This window comes from Carcharhinus amblyrhynchos, chromosome 30 (genome assembly GCF_965287045.1).
Source record: "Carcharhinus amblyrhynchos chromosome 30, sCarAmb.v2.hapA, whole genome shotgun sequence".
In the NCBI taxonomy this organism is placed as follows: domain Eukaryota; kingdom Metazoa; phylum Chordata; class Chondrichthyes; order Carcharhiniformes; family Carcharhinidae; genus Carcharhinus; species Carcharhinus amblyrhynchos.
This window is the reverse complement of record NC_137353.1, coordinates 3092296-3109409: the sequence shown is the minus strand read 5'-3', so window position 1 is coordinate 3109409 and position 17114 is coordinate 3092296. Positions and strand designations below refer to the sequence as shown.

The 17114-nt window shown below is 44.1% G+C and overlaps 1 protein-coding gene across 1 annotated transcript in view; it reads right to left on the bottom strand.

Moving 5' to 3' along the window:
* LOC145360053 (NAD kinase-like) overlaps positions 1-17114 on the bottom strand; it is an 86060-nt gene that overhangs the window by 50719 nt on the left and 18227 nt on the right. The gene's annotated exons all lie outside the window — the stretch shown is intronic.

The following is a 17114-nucleotide window of genomic DNA, read 5'->3' as shown; positions in this document are numbered from 1 at the left end:
ACTCATTAATCAGGAACTGTTAATATGGAACTAGAAGGTCATATCCAGCCCACCAAATTTTCCTCATTCCTTTACAGTGATCAGTAATGTCACTCGGCACCATTGTTAGAAGCATTCTGAAACGTAGTGAAAGGCTGAAGATTAATGTGCACTGAAGAAAGAAGAATCAGCCCCCTGGACCATCGACAAGACCCACTCCAAGAACTCACCAACACTCTGAGACGGCACCTTCCGAACCTGTGACTTCTACCAAACTGTGGTGCACGGCTACATGCGGCCCATCTGGGTTCTGAGTGTGCCCCACAAGACATTTGCTGACTGTTGAACACATTGTCACATTCCACTAATTTCCATCCACAGTTTTTTCTCCTACCATTATGACTAAAGTGTTGTCTGTACAAAGCTCGGGCAAGTGAGATGAGATGTGTGCTGATTGCTCACAACATCAGACAGAGGGGGCAGGCGGCTCTCAGGGTCAAAGTGTCAATTTCTTTTGGTTTTACCACTTGAAGTTGATGACGGAACATTGAGGGTTGGGGGGGGTGGGGGGAGGTGGTTCTTCGCACAGAGAGTGGTGGGAGTGTGGAGTGAGCTGCCAGACAAAGTGGTGAAAGTGGGCTCGCTTTTAACATTTAAGAAAAATTTGGACAGGTACATGGATGAGAGGGGTGTGGAGGGATACGGTCCAGGTGCCCGTCAGTGGGACGAGGCAGAAAAATGGTTCGGCACAGCCAAGTAGGGCCAAAAGGCCTGTTTTTGTGCTGTAGTGTTCTATGGTTCTACTAATGTACAAATATGAGCAAGTACTTCCTATAACTCATTCCAAAATATTCAGTGTGTACTTTCTTTTACTCATTCACAGGATGTGAGCACCACTGGCTGGGCCAGCATTGATTGCCCATCCCTAATTGCCCCTGAACTGAGTGTCTCGCTTGGCCATTTCAAAGGGCCTTTGATCCCATTACTATGGATCTGGAGTTACATGTAGGCCAGACCGGGCAAAGCAGCAGATTTCCTTTCCCAAAGGACGTTATGAACCAGATGGGTTTTTACAACAATTTACAATGGTTTCATGGACTTTTACATCCAGATTTTTACTGAATTCAAATTTTACCATCTGCCATGGTGGGAGTCAGATCCAGCTCCTCAGAACATTACTGTGGATCGCTGGGTGAAAATGCTTAATCGTATTCATGGAGTCACGGTTAATTAACGAGCTGGATTTCAATTTTGCAGCCCACTGAGATGGAGGGCCACTCAATCAGCCCACTCACTAACCGAGTCTTTCCACCAGTGACCAAGGAGGACAAGGGCAGCAGACACATGGGAACACCACCAGCTCCATAGTGGCATTATCGCTTGACTATTAATCCGGAAACTCAGATAATGTTCTGGGGACCCAGGTTCAAATCCCGCCACAGCAGATAGTGGAATTTGAATTCAATAAAAAATATCTGGAATGAAGAATTTACCGATGACCATGAAACCATTGTCAATCGTAGGAAAAATCCATCTGGTCTACTAATGTCTTTTAGGGAAGGAAATCTGCCATCCTTACCCAGTCTGGCCTACATGTGACTCCAGAGCCACATCAATGTGGCTCATTCTCAATTGCCCTCGGGCAACTAGAGACGGGCAATAAATGCTGGCCAGCCAGCAATGCCCAATGAATGAATGAAAAATATATATTGTCGTTTCTTCACTGTTGCTGGGTCAAAATCCTGGAACTCCCTCCCTAACAGCACTGTGGGTGTACATAGAGCTCAGGAAATGCTGCGGTTCAAGAAGACAGGTCACCACCATCTTCTCCAGGGGAATAAACAATGGCCTATCCAGCAACGCCCACATCCTGTGAATAAATAGAAGAGCTAAGGGATTCTTGAACATGGAATGGAACAAACAACCAGATAGAAATTAGCAAAGGTGTTGTCATATCGCACAGGATTAACACTCAAGTCTGTACTGTTTCTGATCCAGAAAAAAAAAATCAGCCATGTTCCCAAATCACTGGATAAAATCGCCAAAAGGAGATCAATATTGTAGCTAAAATTTAGATCAGTGATGTAAATAAACAGAAAAACCATATCTTTCGTTAATAAATACCCAATGTAAGGTCAAAGATATTTGGGCCACATTATTCAATGAACAGAACTGAATTTGAAATGACCCAGGAAGCAGTAGGTATGTTCACTGTATGCACCAAGTGTGATATAGTTATGAAAATAGCAAATAGGAAATCTAACCCAACACCTCACCCAGCCACAGATAGGGAACCTGCAGCAGTTATGCAAAGATTTTCACAACACACTAAATTTAGAAGAGCATTTAGTTCTTGCTGCCACAAAATGAATCCATTGCTAGCCAGGACTAATTTTCCTCTTAATGCTCCAGCAAGCTTTGACCCAGTTTTTAAGACACCCCATCATTGCTAACAATCCCCAACTGCACTGAATGGTAAGAAAGTAACCTGTTTTGGGCAAAATGACGTTGTGATTTGGTTCTGAAATACACACAAACTTACAATATATACCAACAATATACATAACACATGCATCTAGAGGTACACACAAACACACACATGTACATTACACACACCAGACACACACTTAGAATACATAACTATAATACACACAACACACATACCTACAAATACAGACAAATACAACACATACAATATACCACCACACTTACACAAATACTTACAAAATCATGGCACTGAGGAAAGAGTATTTGCTTTTAAGCATTTCAATTCGATGCACAAATAACTTAAACATGTCTTGTTTAGTTATTTCTTCAACAGCCCCAGCCTGTCACTGTAATGAGTGCAGTCTTGTTGTGCATTATTTCACACACTGCCTCGCAAATCAGATGTGACTCAAGCACTTGGAGGTTTCATGCTACAGCAGGTAAAACTGGCCAATCAGCCTGCTGGGGAACTTCAGAAATAGAAGGCAGGGGAAATAAATTTGTTTAAAGAAAAAGTATAAATTATCTGAGCCACTCCACCAGCACCACTGCTTTGGAGTTATTTTTGGAGCCTTGTGTACAGGCACCATGACAAGTTCAACATGAACAGCGGCACAGAACAGAGTAACGGGACTGACACCAAGCTGGTGATCCTGCCCACACAGGATCACAATTTAGAATTAGAGACCATCTAGATTAGGCAGGAATATCACACTTAAAACATTTTAATCTGAAGCTGATAGATTATTGTTCTCCAGGGTACGGAGGGGTACAGGGCAAAGGCAGATATGTAGAACATAGAACAGTACAGTATACTACAGGGCCTTCGGCCCTCAAGGTTGTGCTGAGCTATGTCTAAACCCAAGATCAAACTATCCCACTCCCTATCATTCTGGTGTGCTCCATGTTCCTATCCAATAACCGCTTGAAAGCTCCTGAAGTATCCGACTCCACTATCACAGCAGACGGTGTATTCCACACTTCAACCACTCTGAGTAAAGAGTCTACCTCGGACATCCCTCCTATATCTCCCACCATGAACCTTATAGTTATGCCCCTTAGTAGCAGCTACATCCGAGGAAATAGTCTCTGCATGCCCACTCTATCAATCTCCCTCATCGTCTTATAAACCTCTAGTAAGTCACCTCTCATCTTCCTCCACTCCAAAGAAAAAAGTCCCAGCTCCCTCAACCTTTCCTCACAAGACCTACCCTCCAAACCAGGCAGCATCCTGGTAAATCTCCTCTGCACTCTCTCCAATGCTTCCACATCCTCCTTATAGTGAGGTGACCAGAATTGAAAACAATATTCCAAATGTGGTCTCACCAACGTCCGGGCTGCAGCATAACCCCACAGCTCTTAAAACTCAAACCCCTTGTTAATAAACGCTAACACACTATAAGCCTTCTTCACCGCTCTATCCACTTGAGTGGCAACCTTCAGAGATCTGTGGGTATGAACCTCAAGGTCTCTCTGTTCCTCCACATTCCTCAGAACCCTGCCTTTGACCCTGTAATCCGCATTCAAGTTTGTCCTACCAAAATGAACTACCTCGCACTTAAAGTTAAACTCCATCTACCATTTTTCTGCCCAGCTCTGCATCCTATCAATGTCTCTTTGCAGCCTGCAAGAGCCCTCCACTTCATCCACTACTCCACCAAGCTTGGTGTCATCAGCAAATTTACTAACCTACCCTTCAGTCCCCTCTTCCAAGTCATTGATAAAAATCGCCAATAGTAGAGGACTCAGCACTGATCCCTGTGGTACACCGCTGGTAACTGGCCTCCAGTCTGAAAATTTTCCTTCCACCACCATCCTCAGTCTCCTATGAGATATGATGTGGGTATGCCGGCGTTGGACTGGCGTAAACACAGTAAAAAGTCTGACCTATGAGATAGCCAGTTACTTATCCAATCAGCCAAATTTCCTTCTATCCTACACCACCTTACCTTCATGAGCCTACATGGGGAACCTTATCAAACGCCTTACTAAAATCCATGTATACGACATCAACTGCTCTACCTTCGTCTACACACTTCATTACCTCCTCAAAGAATTCAACAAATTTGTAAGGCAGGACTTACCCCTCACAAAACTATGCTGACTATCCTGGATTAAGCTGCATCTTTCCAAATGGTCATAAATCCTATCCCTCAGGACCCTTTCCATTAACTTACCGGCCACTGAAGAAAGACTAACTGGCCTATAATTACCAGGGTCATTCCTATTTCCTTTCTTGAAGGGAGGAACAACATTTGCCACTCTCCAGTCCTCTGGCACAATCTCCATGAACAGTGAGGACCCAAAGATCAAAGCTAAAGGCTCCGCAATCTCATTCCTTGCCTTCCAAAGTATCTTAGGATGTATCCCATCTGGCCCAGAGGGCTTATCAACCCTCAGGTATAGGTTAGGAAACAATTCAATCTTGACTGTGTCGTGTGACAGAACCAGTTTGAGACACTAAATGTCTATGTTCAGAGCAAGAAAAATAAAACATCAGAAGTGGATTGTTTATGAAGCTTATTGCAAAGTAAATTAACTAATTTACTTCAATGCTTGCCACTAACAGCTACTTCTATCAAGGAATACACTGAGAAATTGTACCATAACAGACACTTGCTTTAATTTACAGAATGTATCTTTAATTAACACAAGGCTCAGAACACCAACCATTCATTTTCCCACAGGATTCAGATCTTCTGGTGTCACGTTCAATTAAAATTTGATAATTGAAGAGCAATTTAACTGATGACGACAGCAGCAGACTGAAGAATTTTGATATAGAGAAACAGCGCATCTGTAAATCATGGAACATTGCTCGAGGTGATGGCCATCCAGTCCATAATTGTTCTCAAAGAGCTGTTTACAGTTCCATTTCCTGTTTCTACACAAGGACTCAGCACTTTTTAAAAATTATAATTAGTTGTATTTCAAAATCACTATTAAATCTATTCTTAATCTTTGCTGTAATCAAATTTTCTCCAAGTATCAAAGTTAATATCTTTGGCACCTTCTCCATGGCTTTTACGTAGCTACATACAGTTCCCAACAGGAATATGCTTCTGGCATTTAAGGATCAACATACCTGCATCATTAAGTATATGCGTGTACGCTGTTAGGAACAAAGTCTAACTCAATTTAACTCACATTTACATCGATGTGGTAAGAAAGGTGGAACAAAGTTTTCACTTAATTTTGTGTTAGCCTGGTGTCAGGAAGTCTGAAGGGCCGGTTTTTTTGGTGTGCATGCATTTTAACGAGGTTTTACAACCACTGAAGTGAAAAGATGAATTAAGAGGTTAGCAGTTTCATGATTTGGGGAAAAAACAAAGTTGAAAAGACTGCTGTTGCCGAGGGTTCCAGTGACAGACAAAGGCAAAAAAGTAGCTCGAATTTTTGGTCACAGAGACGGAAGACAGGGATTTAAGCGTTCTGATTAGAAATCCTGTCACTGTTTGCTCTGCAGTTGAAGTTAGTGTGTTTAGACTACAGGTTTAGGGTCTCAGGGAGATACACCAGCTGGGGAAAAAAGCCTATAATGAATGCTCAGATACCCACCAAAAGAAAACCACTGCAACTGGGCCAACCCAAGAAAGAAGCCTTGGCATTTAGATAATGGTAAATTTTCACTGAGGTTGCATGTCTGTAAGAGTTTGCTAGGATATAAAGGAATTGTGTAAATTTAAATCATTTCCCTGCATTTGTATTGAGATCTTTCCAACTTTAATGTCTGGGGTAATGTAGTTCCCTTTTACCCCCTTTAATAATTTATCAGTAAACTCCTGTGAACCTGTTCAGTAACTTCCCCCTCAAACAAAGTTAGGATCTATTCAAGTCAGGTTTAACTCTGGGATCTGAGACGTTCGCTATGATCAGCTGGGATTGTAACTTTTTCTGAAGTTTACAATTCAACACATTATCCAAAAATGCTCTTCCCCTGATACTTTCCTCCATGAGTACTGCCTTCCCATTCCTCACATCAATCTGCCCAACATGCTAACAAGCCTGTGTTTGTGTGCTGCCACCTCTTGGTCTCTTTGCCAACCCCATAGTTTCTACCACCCAGAAGGGCAAGGACTACAGGCACATGAAACACCACCACCTGCAAGTTCTCCTCCAGGCCACACACCATTCCGATTTGGAACTATATCACTGCTCCTTCACTGTCACTAGGTCAAAACCCTGGAATTTGCTCCCTAACATCACATGGGCCACCGCGATAAGAAGGCAACACACCACCATCTTCTCAAGGGTAATCAAGTATGGGCAATAAACAGAGATGCCCTCACTTCATAAATGGAGAAATGGTGCCCAAGGCAGAATACACAGATGACAACAGAACTACTCAAAAATAAACCAAATCATCAGAAATAAAAGCTGAGATACATCAAAGATTGACAGTTATTGCCATGTTGATTAGTGAGAGTAATTCAATATGCAATGAGATGTTAATTGTGAAAAGATGTTGTGCTCAGTTTAATCCAGATAATTTAAAACACGTGTTGGAGGTTTTACAGGTGGAAATTGGCAGCATTGGATTACATCCAGAATTAAATAGTTAAGTGGATTCTCTGGGCTTTAGCTTGACGAGACAAACACGGCAATAGATTTCCAAGTACATCAAACAGCTGACTGTTCCTTCAGATTTCCACACATCTCGTAGCTCTTATCACTTCCTTTCTGTCCCTCAAACGATAACCCCTATTCCCTTCCACGTGTCTTCTCCAACCCCAAATCCTCTGACCTATCACCTGCACAGGTACAACCATTGCTGAAAATTGTTTTGGTTCCATTTCTAATGAAACCAACCTCAACGGATCCCACTGCTCCCCACGGCACAATATTCACCCCCAGTCTTTAATATCTGGACCTCACGGTCCAGAAACTGCTGGAAAACGAGTCTGAGGTTCCCGCCATTATTGTTTATAAAAACCAGGCAATCTGAGAAGAGAAGCCAAACATATCCAACCCAAGACCTTCCACGACCAACTCCAGTAGCATATTCTGGCTGCACCACCATCCCAACATCTCAGCAAAATTCTCATCAATCCCTTTCCCGACCCAAACTGGTTCCTGATAAAGCAGTATACTCATTTTAAAATTCTCATCCTTGTTTTCAGATCTCTCCCCGGCTCTACTCCTTCCTAACGCTTCAATCTCCTGAAGCCCTACAACCCTCCCGGATCTCTGCGCTCTTCTAAGTCTGGCCTTTTCAGCATCCCTGGTTTTAATCACTCCAATGAACATGGCCATATCTTCAGTAACCTGGGAGCTAAGTTCCAGAATTCTCCCCCAAAACCTCTCCACCCTCTTTCAAGATGCTACTTAGCACCTACATCCTTGATCAAGTTTTTGACCAACTGTCCATAGTCTTCCCATCAATAATGATTCTCATGAATAGATGCTTTCCCTTGTTGTAGGCAGTAATAAATGCGTACTGTTGTTGGATAAGTTTGGATTCTGCACACATTACTAAATGATATCCACTGCTCCCCCATTAAACAAATAAAAGAAATACATCTCGCCTCCCACAACGTGAGATAAAATTGCTGGATTTGCACCATAACAAGAATTAATCTCAGTCAGGGTTAGTAATTCATGTGATCAAAACACTTTGATGATGTGATTCATTGCCCTGGTGTCATTTCTCAAACTTGGAACACTAACACTAACCGTGGAATGTCACTTTCACAGGTTATTAAAGCATTCTGCCTTTCTCAATTCCTCTTTCTATATCTAAATTTGACTAACTCACCCACCTGGACATTCTCTCTCCCCATGTCTTCTGTCTGGAAAAGATACAAAAGTCTGAGGTCATGTACCAACTGACTCAAGAACAGCTTCTTTCCTGCTGCTGTCAGACTTTTGAGTGGACCTACCTCACATTAAGTTGGTCTTTCTCTACGCCCTCACTGTGGCTGTAACACTACATTCTGCACTCTCTCCTTTCCTTCTCTATGAATGATATACTTTATCTGTAAAGCGCGCAAGAAACAATATATACAAATGCATACGCTGTATACAAATACATACACTGTATACAAACACGTGACAATAAATTAAATCATCATCCTTTCATGTTGTTCCTTTTTCAATCACACCAAATTATTTTCCAATCTAAAGCGCCCAATTAAAGTCAATTGGTTCTTACCAAATCAACACTGGCCCTCACTGGGATTCTAATTCATACCACTTAATCATTTTTCAAACGTTCCTACACCTCAGCGTGATATTATATCATGTCACAATGATTCAGCTGTTTAAGGATCACATGTACAGAAGTCCTGCCAGAATCCACCTGCTGGCAGTCAAGGTCAATGGCCTCAAATACTGAGATTTCAACAGGTATGTAATTGGCTCAGAAATTAAACTCACTCCTCCCCCACCCCGCCCAGTTTCTTTACATTTTGATTCACTCAGAGGTTGATGAAGAATCTCTCAAACAGCAGTAATTATATAAGGTGCGTACAGAATGGATACACATCCAGTTCTTTCACCTTCCCTAATCCATTTACAATGGAGTGATCCTGTTTCTGGACAATGCGTTTTCATTTCAGGATTCAATACCAGGAAACCTGCAATCACTCAGTTAAACAACAACTCAGTGTATAGAACTCTCAGGCTCCGCCGATATCCACCTTTATCTTGATTGGAAGTACAGAATAATAATATCCACCATTGTATACTATCCTCCTGTCCAAAAATCAGCCATTCACCACCACACTGTCCTCTGGTCATTCTCTCTTTTATTCTGTTGCTTTGAACTTTGCTGACGGGTCTGTTGTGTAAAACTTTGAGTGCTTTTTGATAGTCTCTGTACACCACATTAACTGTATTACTCTGATCTTCCGTTTTTAACCTCCTTTCAAAACTCTTAAGTTGAGCAAAATTCGCCTTGAACAAACCTGCGCTGGCTTTCCTCTGACAATGGATTTTGTTGCAGATATTGTTTGGCTCCCACGTCACTGAGGTGAAACTGAGGGGCTGGTCGTCGCTGAGTTTATCCCTTGCTGTCCTCTGGCACCGCCACGTGTCCAAGTGGGCAGTTCACCACACAAAGGGTAGGATTGCGCTGGAGTGGGTGCAGAGGAGGTTTACCAGGGTGCTGCCTGGCCTGGAGGGTCTGAACTATGAGGAAATAGATAGAATCCCTACCACGCAGAAGGAGGCCATTCAGCCCATCCAACCTGCACCGACCACAAGCTCACCCAGGCCCTGCTCGCTGATATTAAGGGGCAATTTAGCATGGCCAATCCACTTAACCTGCACATGTGGGAGGAAACCCACACAGACATGGGGAGAATGTGCAAACTCCACAGAGACAGTGACCCAAGCCGGGAATTGAACTGTGGTGCTGTGAGGCAGCAGCGCTAACCACTGTGCCGCAAAGATTGAATAGGCTGGGGCTGTTTTTCTTGGAGCAGCGAATGTTGAGAAGGGACCAACAGAGGTGGATAAGATTATGAGGAGCATAAATAGCGTGGACAGGAAGGTACTTTTTCCACTGGTCAAGGGGTCAGTAACCAGGGGGCAGAGAGTTAAGGTAAGAGGTAGATAGAAGGCTAAGAGGGATTGGAGGAGAAACCTTTTCACTCAGAGTGAAAGGATGGTTGTCAAAAATTCTCCTAACATTTAGGGAGTATTTAGATATACACAAGTGCTACCATGACCTTCAGGGCGATGGGCCAAGTGTTGGAAAATGGAATCAGTGTAATCAGTCAGATCTTTGTAGACCAGCATGGACATGATAGGCCAAATGGTCTCTGCCTGAGCTGCAAATACTTACGAATCTATAAAAATACTGAGAAATAATAATATGCAGAACAAAATCTGCTGGAATCTAAACTCTGTGATATCTCTGTACATTGCAGTCTCATGGCTAAGGAGGCCACATTGTCAAAAGTAAGATAACAGGATTAAGCCAGTTGGAGAGAGAATTGGCAAGGTAAAATTTAACCAAACACAATAGGTATAACATAGCCTCCTGAGCTCAGACGCTCCTTAACCAAATCACCTTCTGGACTAATCTTTGAATCAGGGGATATTTCAACAAGGTTTCTAAAAGAGGGGACTAGATTGTGCTGTCAATCATTTCAAACGTAGAGGTTATAGAGTTACAGTCACAGCCGGAAGATTGGAAAGCGGCTAATGTTACGCCGTTGTTTAAGAAGGGTGCCAGGCAAAAGGCGGGGAATTATAGGCCGGTTAGTTTAAACGTCTGTTGTAGGTAAAATGTTAGAATCCGTCATCAAGGAGGAAATATCGAGGCATCTTGAGGGGAATTGCTTGATAGAGCAGACGCAGCACGGTTTCATTAAGGGGAAGTCGTGTCTGACAAATTTACTGGAGTTCTATGAGGATTGTCTAGGGCGGTGGATAGAGGAGAGCCGGTGGATGTGGTCTTTCTTGATTTTCAGAAGGTGTTTGACAAGGTACCTCACAAGAGGTTATTACAGAAGGTCAGGGGGCATGGAGTTGGGGGTAGGGTGTTAGCGTGGATAGAGGATTGGTTGTCAAATAGGAGGCAGAGAGTGGGGGTCAATGGGTGCTATTCGGATTGGCGGATGGTGACTAGTGGAGTGCCTCAGGGGTCGGTGCTGGGGCCTCAGCTATTTACCATTTATATAGATGATCTGGAGGAGGGAACCGAGTGTATGGTGTCGAAATTTGCTGATGACACCAAGATTGGTGGAAAGGCAAATTGTGCGGAGAGTCTGCAGAAGGATCTAGATAGGCTGGGCGAATGGGCCAGGAACTGGCAAATGGAATTTAATGTTGGCAAGCGCAAGGTGGTCCACTTTGGTAGGAATAATGGTAGGAAGGATTATTACTTATGTGGAGAAAAACTGCAGCAGGCCACGGTGCAGAGGGACCTCGGGGTCCTTGTGCATGAGTCGCAAAAACCCAGCCTGCAGGTGCAGCAGGTGGTCAGGAAGGCAAATGGGATGCTGGCCTTCATAGCGAGGGGGATTGAATATAAAAGTAGGGAGGTCTTGCTGCAGCTGTATAGGGCATTGGTGAGGCCGCAGCTGGAGTACTGTGTGCAGTTTTGGTTGCCGTACTTACGCAAGGATATTTTGGCCTTGGAGGGATTGCAGAGGAGGTTTACTAGGCTGATTCCGGAGTTGAGAGGGTTGAGCTATGAGGAGAGGCTGAATAAACTAGGCGGAGGAACTTCTTCACTTAAAGGGTGGTGAATCTCTGGAATTCTCTGCCTGTTGAAGTGGTGGAGGCTGCCTCGCTAAATATTTTTAAGACGCGGGTTGATGGATTTTTGATAAGAGAGGGGATTAAGGGTTATGGGGAGAGGGCGGGAATGTGGAACTGAGCCACGACAGATCAGCCATGATCTTATTGAATGGCGGGGCAGGCTCGAAGGGCCAGATGGCCTACTCCTGCTCCTATTTCTTATGTTCTTCTGAAACAGGCCCTTCGGCTCAACTTGTCCATGTCGCCCCTTTTTAAAAAAAAATTCCAAAGCTAGTCCCAATTGCCCGCATTTGGCCCATATCCCTCTATACCCATCCTACCCATCTAACTGTCTAAATGCTTTTTAAAAGACAAAATTGTACCTGCCTCTACTACACCCTCTGGCAGCTTGTTCCAGACACTCACCACCCTTTGTGTGAAAAAATTCCCCCTCTGGACACTTCTGTATCTCTCCCCTCTCACCTTAAACCTATGCTCTCTAGTTTTAGACTGCCCTACCTTTGGGAAAAGATTTGATTATGTAGCTGATCTGTGCCTCTCATTATTTTACAGACCTCTATAAGATCACCCTTCAGCCTCCTACGCTCCAGAGAAAAAAGTCCTAATCTATCCAGCCTCTCCTTATAACTCAAACCATTAAGTCCTGGTGGCATCCTAGTAATCTTTTCTGCACTCTTTCTAGTTTAATAATATCCTTTCTACAATAGGATGACCAGAACTGTGCACAGTATCCTAAGTGTGGCCTTACCAATGCCTTGTACAACTTCAACAAGACGTCCCAACTCCTGTATTCAATGTTCTAACCAATGAAACCAAGTATGCTGAACGCCTCCTTCACTCTGTCCATCTGTCTCCACTTTCAAGGAGCTATGAACATGTACCCCTCGATCTCTTTGTTCTGTAACTCTCCCTAACGCCCTACCATTAACTGAGTAAGTCCTGCTCTGGTTCAATCGACCAAAATGCATCACCTCGCATTTATCTAAATTAAACTCCATCTGTCATTCGTCAGCACAGTGACCCAATTGATCAAGATCCCATTACAATTGGAGATAACCTTCTGCACGGTCCACTACACCACCAATCTAGGTGTCATCTGCAACTTACTAACCATGCTTCCTATATTCTCATCCAAATCATTAATATAAATGACAAATAACAGTGGACCCAGCACTGATCCCTGAAGCACACCGCTGGTCACAGGCCTCCAGTTTGAAAAACAACCCTCGACAACCACCTTCTGTCATCAATAAAAAGTCTCACACTACCAGGTTATTACTAGTCTTCTTACTGTGCTTATCCCAGTCCAACGCCGGCATCTCCACATTGTCATCAAGCCAATTTTGTATTCATTTAGCTACCGCACCCTGGGTCTCGTGAGATTTAACCTTATGCAACAACCTACCATGTGGAATCTGCACATTAGGTTAGGAGGCATGTCAAGGGAGGGACAATGTTGGATGATGTGATTCTATTTGGCGGATTGGCGGTTGGTGACTAGTGGGGTGCCCCAGGGGTCGGTGCTGGGGCCTCGGCTATTTACCATTTATATAGATGATCTGGAGGAGGGAACCGAGTGCAGGGTGTCGAAATTTGCTGATGACACCAAGATTGGGGGAAAGGCAAATTGTGCGGAGGGTGTGGAGAGTCTGCAGAAGGATCTAGATAGGCTGGGCGAATGGGCCAGGAAATGGCAAATGGAATTTAATGTTGGCAAGTGTGAGGTGGTCCACTTTGGTAGGAAGAATGGTAGGAAGGACTATTATTTACGTGGCGAAAAACTGCAGCAGGCGACGGTGCAGAGGGACCTCGGGGTCCTTGTGCATGAGTCGCAAAAACCCAGCTTGCAGGTGCAGCAGGTGGTCAGGAAGGCGAATGGGATGCTGGCCTTCATAGCGAGGGGGATTGAATATAAAAGTAGGGAGGTCTTGCTGCAGCTGTATAGGGCATTGGTGAGGCCGCAGCTGGAGTACTGTGTGCAGTTTTGGGCGCCGCACCTGCGCAAGGATATTTTGGCCCTGGAGGGAGTGCAGAGGAGGTTTACTAGGCTGATACCGGAGTTGAGGGGATTGAGCTATGAGGAGAGGCTGAATAAACTAGGCTTGTACTCGTTAGAGTTTAGAAGAATGAGGGGAGATCTCATTGAGACGTATAAGATGATGAATGGGATGGATAGGATAGAGGTGGAGAGACTCTTCCCGCTCAAAAAAGACAGTAGGACTAGGGGGCACAGCCTCAAGATAAAGGGGAGGCGGTTTAGAATGGAGTTGAGGAGGAACTTCTTCACTCAAAGGGTGGTGAATCTCTGGAATTCTCTGCCCGTTGAAGTGGTGGAGGCTGCCTCGCTAAATATTTTTAAGAAGCGGGTTGATGGGTTCTTGATAAGAGAGGGGATTAAGGGTTATGGGGAGAGGGCGGGAAAGTGGAACTGAGCCACGGCAGATCAGCCATGATCTTATTGAATGGCGGGGCAGGCTCGAAGGGCTAGATGGCCTACTCCTGCTCCTATTTCTTATGTTCTTATGTTCTTATTTTTTTAGTGGAGAACTGTACTGTCACTGAACGGTTTATAAACTTGTGCAGGTGAAGGTGTTTGATATATTTCTCCACGAGCAAGCAGTTTCTGGTTTGGTTTCAATGTTATTCTGCATAAGTAGTTGGCCCCTCCAATACAAATCAGGGTCAGCACCTCAAAGGGTCAGAGAGACATTCCCAAAGAACTTCTCTGCCCAAATTGGCCTGGCTATAGTAACTGATTGTTCACCCCTGTCAGGAGGTCATCACACGGCTGTAGGTGGCTCAAGCCTGGACCATGTCAGGGAGAACATCCCAACTAGATGGGACAGGCAGGATGAATTAGTGAGTCCTTTCCCATATCTATCATTTTCACATGAACTTGTCAAAGCCTTTAAAGCAGTATTATACTGGTGTACAAAAGGACCTGGGCTTCCTTGCCCATAAGTCACTGAAGGCTAGCGTGCAGGTACAGCAAGCTGTTAGGACGGCTAATGGAACGATAGCCCTTTTCACAAGAGGATTAGTCTTGCTGCACGGTATAGAAGTTTGGTTAGGCCACATCTGGAATATTGTGAAAAGTTTTGCTCCCACAGCTCAGAAAGGATATCAGTGCCACAGACAACAACACCACACTTTTTCCGGGGATGATGGGACTGTCCTGTGGAAAGAGATTGGGCAAACTGGGCCTGTATCTTAGAGATTCAAAGAATGAGATGTGATCTCATTGAAATCTGCCAAAAAAATATACAGAGTAGATGCTTCCCTTGGTTGAGGAGACTAAAATCAGGGAGCACAATTTCAAATTAAAGGGGGAAGCCAGTTAGGATCGAGTAGAGGAGGAATTTCTAAACACAAGAGTGTTGTGAATGTTTGGCACTCTCTAGAAACCTATGGAAATTCATTCACTGAGTATGTTTAAGGTGGAGGTTGTTAGATTTCTGATAACAATAATGGAAAAAGATTGTGGAGATAGTGTGTGCAAAAGGCACTGAAGTGAAAAATCAGCCATGATCATGTCACACAGCAGGCTTGATGGGCTGAATGGCCTACATCTGTTCCTATGTATCACCAGGAGCTCCTTCAAGTTCATCTGTATGAGAAGTTAACTGAAGCTTGATAAAAACAACAAACTGTAAGGTTTAAAAACCTTAATTATTTTGCATTTTGTGGCATGTAAAATGTCTGGCATCTCGTGGTTTCACACAAACACCCAGGAATGCCGATTACAACAAACTGCTGGCTCTAATCAGTTCTCGTCACCCATCACTGCAGTAAGCAAACATCTGGCTGGGGGGTACGAACAAACTACATTCCCATTAGGGCGTCTCAGACTTTGCACATTTTAGCTGCAATTTTATCCAACTTTGTGCCCATGAGTTTGGACACATCAGAATTAATGATGGGAAAGGTTTCTGAGGTTCTTATGGTCACAATATAGAATGATTCACCATTAAGCAGCACTCCTACATTTCACCCAGATCTTCCTTAGGCTCGCCAACTAAAAACTACACAAAAGCTGATTAACAATTGGACCAAACAGTCCCTAGTCCTGGCCTAACACAGAATTCCACAGAGTGTTGTGGGGTTGGGAATTTATCCGAACTAAAAACTTTCAGGTATTCCAACTGTTCCACAGCTTGTGTGCAGGAAAAATGAAGCAAGGTTTGAGAGAAATTTTTCCCTTTTTTGTGGATAATTGAAGGGTGCAGGGGGTCAGGCGGGACAGCAAGTTCAGCCCACAATCAGACATGATCTTATTGAAGGTGGGGTAGGATTGCGGGGGTTATTCCTCTCCTGTTTTTTAATGTAATTAAATTGTTGACTACGAATCTGATCATTCAATTGTTTTGCTGACAGAAACTTACCCCACTCTCTGCCCCTTGTTGCTCCCTTCCTCACGCTCATCATTTTGTCCCCCCCCCCCACCCCACCCCACAGCTCCTGCGTAACTCCCTTCCCCCTCTTGGCTGCCACCTGCCCAGTTTATACTGGCTCTCATGCCCCCTCTACTGGAGTTGGCACTCTACAATCCTCTTGCCACTTTCTCCTCCCTTCTCACTGCAGTTTGTGTGGACTTTCCATCTTTCCTCTTGGTCTGATCGGAAGATGGGATGAAGCTGACATTTCCCAAAGTTGATACCATCGATGGACAAATTGGGGGGGTGGGTGGTGTCATTTAACTATGTTAATCTCCAAGAGCTCAAATCCAGTACACAACTGGGGTAAATTATGCAACGCATCAGCAGAAGCCTCAGTGAAGACTCTGGGTCTGTACTCGTTGGATTTCAAAGGATGAAACTTACAAGTTACTGCAAGGCCTGAATAGAGTGGAAGTGGAGAGGATGTTTCCACTAGCAGGAAAAGCTAGAACCAGAGGCACAACCTCAGGCTGAAGGGACGATCCCTTAAAACAGAGATGAGGAGGAATTTCTTCAGCCGGAGAGTGGTGAGTCTGTGGAACCCTTTGCCGCAGAAGGCTGTGGAGGCCAGGGCAGTGAGTGTCTTTAAGACAGAGATAGATAGGTTCTTGATTAATAAGGGGATCAGGGGTTATGGGGAAAAGATAGGGGAATAGGGATGAACAAAAAAAATTAGCCATGATTGAATGGCAGAGCAGAGTCGATGGGCTGAGTGGCCTAATTTTGATCCTGTGTCTTACAGTCTTATGCCCTTTGAAAAGGAAACCTCCCTTCAGATCTGATCCCCAAACTAATCCCCAGAGTGACCACCCTCTTGAATTTTAACCCTTGCCCAACTCGGAGAATCGAAAAGAGGGAGAATTTGGATTCAGCGACACAAACACAATATTTGCTAAACAGGAAGTGAAGACAGTGCTTTGAACTTCTCAATGAACGACATGATACAACTCTCAAAACCATCTCCATACTTTTTCGAGGAGCTGTTACGTCGAGGGGGTTATG